We start from the raw sequence: 8,650 nt of genomic DNA, 5'->3' as shown, positions 1-8,650 counted from the left end.
TGGCCAACTCAGAAACAATGAGATGACATGAGTCACATGGTGAGGAAAAACTCCTTGCCCTGGGAGTATTTAATCACATATATTCATGTTCTAGGGGATATGTTTGCATTTCTGCGTCTTTGATATTGAGGTGATATGTCCAACAAATGCCTGTCTTTTGAGTCCTGTCATATCTCCTGCCCTGCAAATGCCATTCCATTATGAGGTCAGTGCACACACCTCTCTCTCCCTGGCCTTTCAGAGGCTAGCCACACACACACACACACACACACACACACACACACACACATACTGTACACAAAACCCCACACTTTCATTTTTTTATTTCACCTTTATTTGACCAGGTAAGCTAGTTGAGAACAAGTTCTCATTTACAACTGCAACCTGGCCAAGATAAAGCAAAGCAGTGTGACACAGACAACAACACAGAGTTACACATGGAGTAAACAATGAACAAGCCAATAACACAGTAGAAAAAATAAAGTCTATATACAGTGTATGGAAAAGGCATGAGGAGGTAGGCAATAAATAGGCCATAGGAGTGAATAATTACAATGTGCTTGGGGTCATTGTTCATTTGGAAAACCCATTTGTGACCAAGCTCTAACTTCCTGACTGATGCCTTCAAAATATCCACATCATTTCCCCCCCTCATGATGCCATCTATTTTGTGAAGTGCACCAGTCCCTCCTGCAGCAAAGCACCCCCACAACATGCTGCTGCCACTCCGTGCTTCACGGTTGGGATGGTGATCTTTGGCTTACAAGCCTACATATTCTCCAAACATAACAATGGTCATTATGGCCAAACACTTCTATTTTTGTTTCATCAGACCAGAGGACATTTCTCCAAAAAGTACGATCTTTGTCCCCATGTGCAGTTGCAAACCGTAGTCTGGCTTTTTTATGACGGGTTTGGAGCAATGGCTTCTTCCCTGCTGAGTGGCCTTTCAGGTTATGTTGATATAGGACTCGTTGTCAGTGGTGGGCCGTCAGGGCCAGCAAGGCCTTCTCTGCTGGCCTAAACATCATCAGAATATAATTTTTTTTAAAATATATTTTCCCACAAATATGTATTAAATTATTCCCCAGAGTAAGAGTTACACTCTTCATTTCATAGCGTTCCTCTTGGTTGCACTGCTTCCAGCCCCAGGTTGAGATTTGGAGGGCTGGTCTTTATATTAGATCTTTTATCCAATCATATTCAGCCATCATGTGTTGCCAGGGGTCTAAAATCTGCCCTCAGGCCTTCAGAATCAACAGTGCGGGCGCTTGTAGCTTAAAGTGAATGGAAATCAAAATTTAGTGTCAACCAATCAGCTTTAGAGTTGGCTATTGTACGCCTGCTGGCTGGCTCCAGTGTTACACAGGAGCCAGCTAGCAGGCGTAGTGCGTGCACGTCTTTTGATTGGATTACCAATATTGAGAGGCAGGTCCTATATGGGCAGGTCTCAGAACTAGGAAACTGAAATTGATCAACGACTTAATTCGCGTACTACTAAGCTGTTTTTTCAACCCACAATGGCGGAAGGAGAAGATATCAATTTGGTCGAGGATATAATTATAACGCCATTCTCAAGACAAACTTTTCAAGAAAAGTTAGACATTGTCAGGAGAGGTAGACGCCGACGCTACAAAGCCTGTCACAGGCGGGAAAGGGGTTCGTTCGCCACTTTCAACTATGAATGACTCACAGGCTCCGAGAAGCACTGCAAACTGTACTGCTGGGAATGCCTATTATTTGCAAGTGATCGATTTGGTGTTTGGAGCCACACTGGCTTTGTAAACCTGAGTTGTCTAACCAAGGCAGCAACGAGACACCAAAGTACGGCTGGGCACTTTTGGGGACACCCGAGTGGATCTACAGCTCAACGAACAAGCGCGCAGGGCAACGAAGCTGCACAATGAAAAGTTATTGTACTCTTCCCCTGCAATTCTCTGAATAAAAATGTCAATTTCAAGGTGACGCAACGCCTGGTTATACTGCGTTTCTGTCTAAATGTATAGTGTCTAGAGCCATGGCATCATAATGATGGTAATAAGAGGTGGATTAATTCGGGTGGGACTGTGTAGGACTTCACTGAAGGCCCAGGCCCCAGAACCACGGCACGCTACTGCTCGTTTTACAGTGGATATAGATACTTTTGAACCTGTTTCCTCCAGCATCTTCACAAGGCCTATTGCTGTTATTCTGGGATTGATTTGCACTTTTCGCACCAAAGTACGTTCATCTCTAGGAGACAGATTGCGTCTCCTTCCTGAGCAGTATGACGGCTGCGTGGTCCCATGGTGTTTATACTTGCGTACTATTGTTTGTACAGATGAACGTGGTACCTTCAGGTGATTGGAAATTGCTCCCAATGATGAACAAGACTTGTGGAAGTCTACAATTTTCTTCTGAGGTCTTGGCTGATTTCTTTTGATTTTCCATGATGTCAAGCAAAGAGGCACCGAGTTTGAAAGTAGGCCTTGAAACACATCCACAGGTACACCTCCAATTGACTCAAATTATGTCAATTAGCCTATCAGAAGCTTCTAAAGCCATCACATAATTTTCTGGAATTTTCCAAGCTGTTTAAATGCACAGTCAACTTAGTGTATGTAAACTTCTGACCCACTGGAATTGTGATACAGTCAATTATAAGTTAAATAATATGTCTGTAAATAATAATCACAAAGTAGATGTCCTAACCGACTTGCCAAAACTATAGTTTGTTAACAATACATTTCTGGAGTGGTTGAAAAATGAGTTTTAATGACTCCAACCTAAGTGTACGTAAACTTCTGACTTCAACTGTATATGCAAAGACACAGATATAAAAAACAATACAATTGTTTTTACCTGCAATAGAGCATGCTGGTAAATATGATAATGATGGGCGTGGTTTTGATGTGGCTGTTTTACTCTCCACAGTGTAAAACAATAACTTGAGTTATTAACACCAACACTGGGTGTTATTTTACTCCACTGAGTGAATTACAGAGTGAATTTAACTCCTGAATCGACACTAGAAATGTTACAATGAAAATTCAACTGGACAATTTCCTGTGTGGGGGTGGACAGGGATTCAAACAAAGCCTTTCTCAGAAAGACAGTAGTTACATCCTAAATGGCACCCTATTCCTCATCCGTATGGGCTCTGGTCAACAGTAGTGGGAATAGGGTCTCATTTGGTACACATCCAGTGAATCGGGGATAATGAGTGTTCTTCCCGCTGCGCTTTAGCAATGTCTCTATGATAATCAGTGTGTGTCGGAAGAGTGAGAGGACAGTGCTGACAGACTGCGTTAGTTGAGAACATCCGTGGTTCAGTGGCTGTCTCTCGTCCGCCTCTTTCTGTTCCTAATCAGGTGACAAATTCTCGACCCATTCTCGTCCTGTCATATTTTTAATTCAAGTGTCGGAGCGGGGGGGGGATCATTAGCATCGTTGTCATAGTAATCATCATCAATGATTTGTTATTAATGTTCATTAGCTATAATATCTTACACTGTATATTATTACAAAAAGAATTAGTAGCTAGCTATATATTGACATGGCTGTACAGCAAAATATGTATTGTATTTTGCTGTAAAATACAATTTAGGCTGGGATTCAATCCGATCAGTGGTAGATCCATGTTATAGCGCACTTGACATTTAAAGGTAATTTCCAATTGAGCTGACATAAGTGGTCTCCACGAACTCGGGAACATTGCCTTTTTAAAAGGTGAGTAGCTGACAACATTCATGCAGTCATATTGAATCCTGGCCCTAATCTCCAACGTTTTGTCACAAATCAGCATTTTGAACTTTCTTACTGATACTGTTTCTCCCAGTTTGTGCTAAGGAGTTTACTGACATTGTTGTGTGAAAGCTTAGGCTAGAGGATTGTAATAGAACATGGGGGGAAATGACAAATGAATCCGTCTACTGTAAATCACATTCCTGTTTTGAAGTTTCACTTCTATTGGAAATAGTGTGCACGTGTGAATGCGTGTTTGCGTGTGTGTGCGTGTGTTGGTGTGGTATGAATGTGTGTGCCTATATGTGTAAGTGTGCGCATGCATGTGTGTAGACTAGAAGCTTGTTCCAAACAACCCCACAACCTAGCGCACACTCACACACTACCCTAGTGAGAAGAGAGACCAAGGGCAAATTATGAGCGATTAGCCCGATTACCACCACCTCCCGCCGCCTCGGATGTGGGGCACACAGTTTGGAGGTGGAGGGGGACTAATTGACAATTCACCAGCCTCTTGGCACAAGGAGCTATCATGCCAAATTGACTTAGGTCTCAGGGCATCTGCCGATAATGTGCTTTTCAGGGGTTTGAAACACCAAGACCGTTCATCAGACTCAACTTTTTCAAAAGTTGCACCTGGCAGGCCAAACACTCACATTTTTTATTTGTTGAAAAATACGAGGTCAGGTTGAAATGTTTCTCTCTCTGTGTCTCTGTCTCCCGCCCTCTCTCTCTCTAAGCTAAAATATAATACAATTATACACTGTGTATAAAACATTAAGAACACCTTTCTCAGTATTGAATTGCACTCACCCCCCAAGTTATATTAGTGTTTTATTTTTCATACATTTTTAAAGAAAAGTTAGAATTTGTTCATCCACTTTGACATTACATGGTGTTTTGTGTAGATCATTGACAAAAATTGACAATTAAATCCATTTGAATCCCACTGTAATACAAAATGCGGAAAAATAAAAGGGGTGCTAATAGTTTGAAGGCACTGAGTATACCAAATATTAGGAACACCTTCCTAATATTGAGTTGAACAATCCTTTTGCCCTCAGAACGGCCTCAATTAGTTCTGGCGTGGAATATAAGGTGTCGAAAGCATTCCACAGGAATGCTGGCCCATGTTGACTCCAATGGTTCACACAGTTGTGTCAAGTTGGCTGAATGTCCTTTGGGTGGTGGACCATTCTTGATACACACGGGAAACTGTTGAGCGTGAAAAACCCAGGAACGTTTTCCATTCCTTGACACAAATCGGTGTGCCTTAAACCTACCACCATACCCGTTGGTGTGGTAATTAAATATTTTGTCTAGCCTGTTCACCTTCTGAATGGCACACTTACACAAACCATGTCTCAATTGTCTCAAGACTTAAAAATCGTTCTTTACCCTGTCTCCTTCCTCCCCTTCATCTACACTGATTACAGTGGATTTCACAAGTGACATCAATAAGAAATCATAGCTTTCACCTGGGTTCACCTGGTCAGTCTATGTCATGGAAAGAGCAGGTGTTCTTAATGTTTTCTATACTCAGTGTAATTATGAATCAAAATGAATGATGTCAACGTTTCATCACAGTTGGAAACAAAGATGTGTCAACTCTCAAATGGCAATACAATGCGGACCATAGAGGATACAATCCAGTTTTATCAAACCATGTGTTTCATTTGCCTTTTCTTAATCACTACAGCTTTTGAACCACATTAACCTATAGCGGAACATGAGCGACATAACTACCCCAGAGCTAGTTACGTTGTGTGACATTTAAGACAATACACTGTCACTCCGATGAAGAATGTGTCTGTTCCAGCTAACGGGGGTTCCCCCTCATTAACGTGTTTAATTAGCACATCAGTGCTTCATCATATAAACAATGCACAGCACTAATGGATCTGAACCTGGTACTGTGTGTGTGTGTGTGTGTGTGTGTGTGTGTGTGTGTGTGTGTGTGTGTGTGTGTGTGTGTGTGTGTGTGTGTGTGTGTGTGTGTGTGTGTGTGTGTGTGTGTGTGTGAATAATGAACAATAGGTGCATGCAGTAGCCTTGATTAAACACAGCTACAGTAGCCTTAGCACAAATATTGTATTTTGTGTTTGCTAATGTTTAGGGTTGTTCTGTACTATTATGTGGTGGATATACAGATACTAGCATCTAATACACACTACCGTTCAAAGGTTTGGGGTCACTTAGAAATGTCCTTGTTTTTGAAAGAAAAAAAAAAGATTTTTTTTTTTGTCCATTAAAATAACATCAAATTGATCCGAAATACAGTGTAGACAATGTTATTGTGGCAAATGAATTTTGTAACTGGAAACGGCAGATTGTTTTATTGAATATCTACATAGGCGTACAGAGGCCCATTATAGCAACCATCCATCCAGTGGCTCGTTGTTAGCTAATCCAAGTTTATCATTTTAAAAGACTAGTTGATCATTAGAAAACCCTTTGCAAGAGGGCAAGTGTATTAGAGTGTCTAGTTTGAGAAACAGACGCCTCACAAGTCCTCAACTGGCAGCTTCATTAAGCACCAGTCTCAACGTCAACAGTGAAAAGGCGACTCCGGGATGCTGGCCTTCTAGGCAGAGTTGCAAAGAAAAAGCCATATCTCAGACTGGCCAATAAAAAGAAAAGATTCAAATGGGCAAAAAACACAGACACTGGACAGATGAAGATTGGAAAAAAGTGTTATGGACTGATGAAGTTTGAGATGTTCAGATGGATGCTGGTGGAATGCTTGACACCATCTGTCAAGCATGTTGGAGGCAATGTGATGGTCTGGGGGTGCTTTGGTGGTGGTAAAGTGGGATATTTGTACAGGGTAAAAGGGGTCTTGAAGAAGGAAGGCTATCACTCCATTTGGCAACACCATGCCATACCCTGTGGACGGTGCTTAATTGGTGCCAATTTCCTCCTACAACAGGACAATGACCCAAAGCACAGTTCCAAACGATGCAAGAACTATTTAGGGAAGAAGCAGTCAGCTGGTACTCTGTCTATAATGGAATGTCCAGCACAGTCACCGGCTCTCAACATGATTGAGCTGTTGTGGGAGCAGCTTGACCGTATGGTACATAAAAGAAGTGCCCGTCAAGACAATCCAACTTGTGGGAGGTGCTTCAGGATGCATGGAGTGAAATCTCTTCAGATTACCTCAAAAAGTTGACAACTAGAATGCTAAAGGTCTGCAGGGCTGTAATTTCTGCAAATGGAGGATTCTTTGACAAAAGCCAAGTTTGAAGGACACAGTTATTATTTCAATTAAAAATCATTATTTATAACCTTGTCAACGTCTTGACTATATTTCCTATTTTTTATTTTACCTTTATTTAACTAAGCAAGTCAGTTAATGAACAAATTCTTATTTTCAATGACAGCCTAGGAACAGTGGGTTAACTGCCTGTTCAGGGGCAGAACGACAGATGTGTACCTTGTCAGCACAGAGATTTGAACTTGAAACCTTTCGGTTACTAGTCCAACGCTCTAACCACTCTAACCATGTAGGTTTTCATGGAAAATAAGGACATTTCTTAGTGACCCCAAACTTTTGAATGGTAGTGTATGTATAAAGTTGCATGAAAACATATGCACATGTATTTCTATTGTGTTCTTTTCATGAACATGGACTGCAAGCATTCAGCATCATCACAGATCCATACAGTTACATTCATCATCAGATTTCCCATTTTGAAATGACAAATCACTGGTAACATGTGAACTCTCAACTCTTCTCTATATTGGACATTGCAGCAATAAGGGCCAAAAAAGTCAGTTCAAACAGTATAGAAAATTATTATATTATGGAATATCATAATAGCATAGATGCTTTCTCCAGTTTTGGTACTTTATGTTTCAATAATGTAAAGTAGAAGCAGCCTTAAGGCATTGTTGTTATGGAGGCTAGATCCATTTCTGTATCCATGGATACAAGGGCCATCATGATTTGATTTGTTTTCAACAGTATCTTTTGCATGAGACAGGATTACTGAACAGTAGACCAGCAAATGTCTGCCTTTTTGGCCAAGTATTAAATGTAAGGTTGGTATCTGAAGGCCAAGAGAGACATCTTTAAAACACTGTCCAAGACATATCAGATTGTCTGTCTGTCTGTCTGTCTGTCTGTCTGTCTGTCTGTCTGTCTGTCTGTCTGTCTGTCTGTCTGTTAGTATGTCTGTCTGTCTGTCATCACATAGATTTGGGGGGTTGAAATGACAACATTGATTCAACCAGTTTTTGCCCAGAGGGCTGTCTGTCTGTTAGTATGTCTGTCTCACTGTCTCTCCTTGTGAAAGCATCACACAACAGCATGATCTCAAATGAACCACAGAGACATATAAAACGTTTAGCTGGAGGTATAGTCCCCTTTATGCATCTCTTGACACGGGTATGGAGACAGGGGTAATTGGGTAGAGCCCTCTTGGCGTCACAGTTTTAGGCACATGTCAATTGAGGTGGAGATCCAGTCGAATTAGCTACACAGCATTGTCTGCTCCTCTCTAGATTAATCACGGTTCATGTTTTCTTGGGCCTCCGTGACGAAACGCACAGGTATAAAAGCGCACCTGGTGACGTTTAGTTGCCAAAGGCGAACAGGCAAGAGGAAGGATTTGGTCTACCTACAGAGCGAAGGGGAGAAGACTGAACTACATGAAAATGATTTCAAATATCCAATTTTTCTGTTTAACTGCGCTTGTACTTCTGAACTTGGTCGGAGCCAACCCAATGTCAAACCTACAGGTAAGCTGGTGCGTCATGTGCCAAACTCTCTTGATCATTGCTATTTTTCTGTTCTTCTTATTCCACCAATTCATATATATATATATGATGTGATATATATTATTGTAATTGATGAAAGACTGTTTCAAGTGGCTTTAAGTGACATTGAGGTTAATAATTCCATGGTTTCTCTCCGTTAGAGCTT

This window comes from Oncorhynchus keta, chromosome 28, assembly GCF_023373465.1.
Source record: "Oncorhynchus keta strain PuntledgeMale-10-30-2019 chromosome 28, Oket_V2, whole genome shotgun sequence".
NCBI classification, from domain to species: Eukaryota; Metazoa; Chordata; class Actinopteri; order Salmoniformes; family Salmonidae; genus Oncorhynchus; species Oncorhynchus keta.
Note: the sequence above shows the minus strand (reverse complement) of the source record.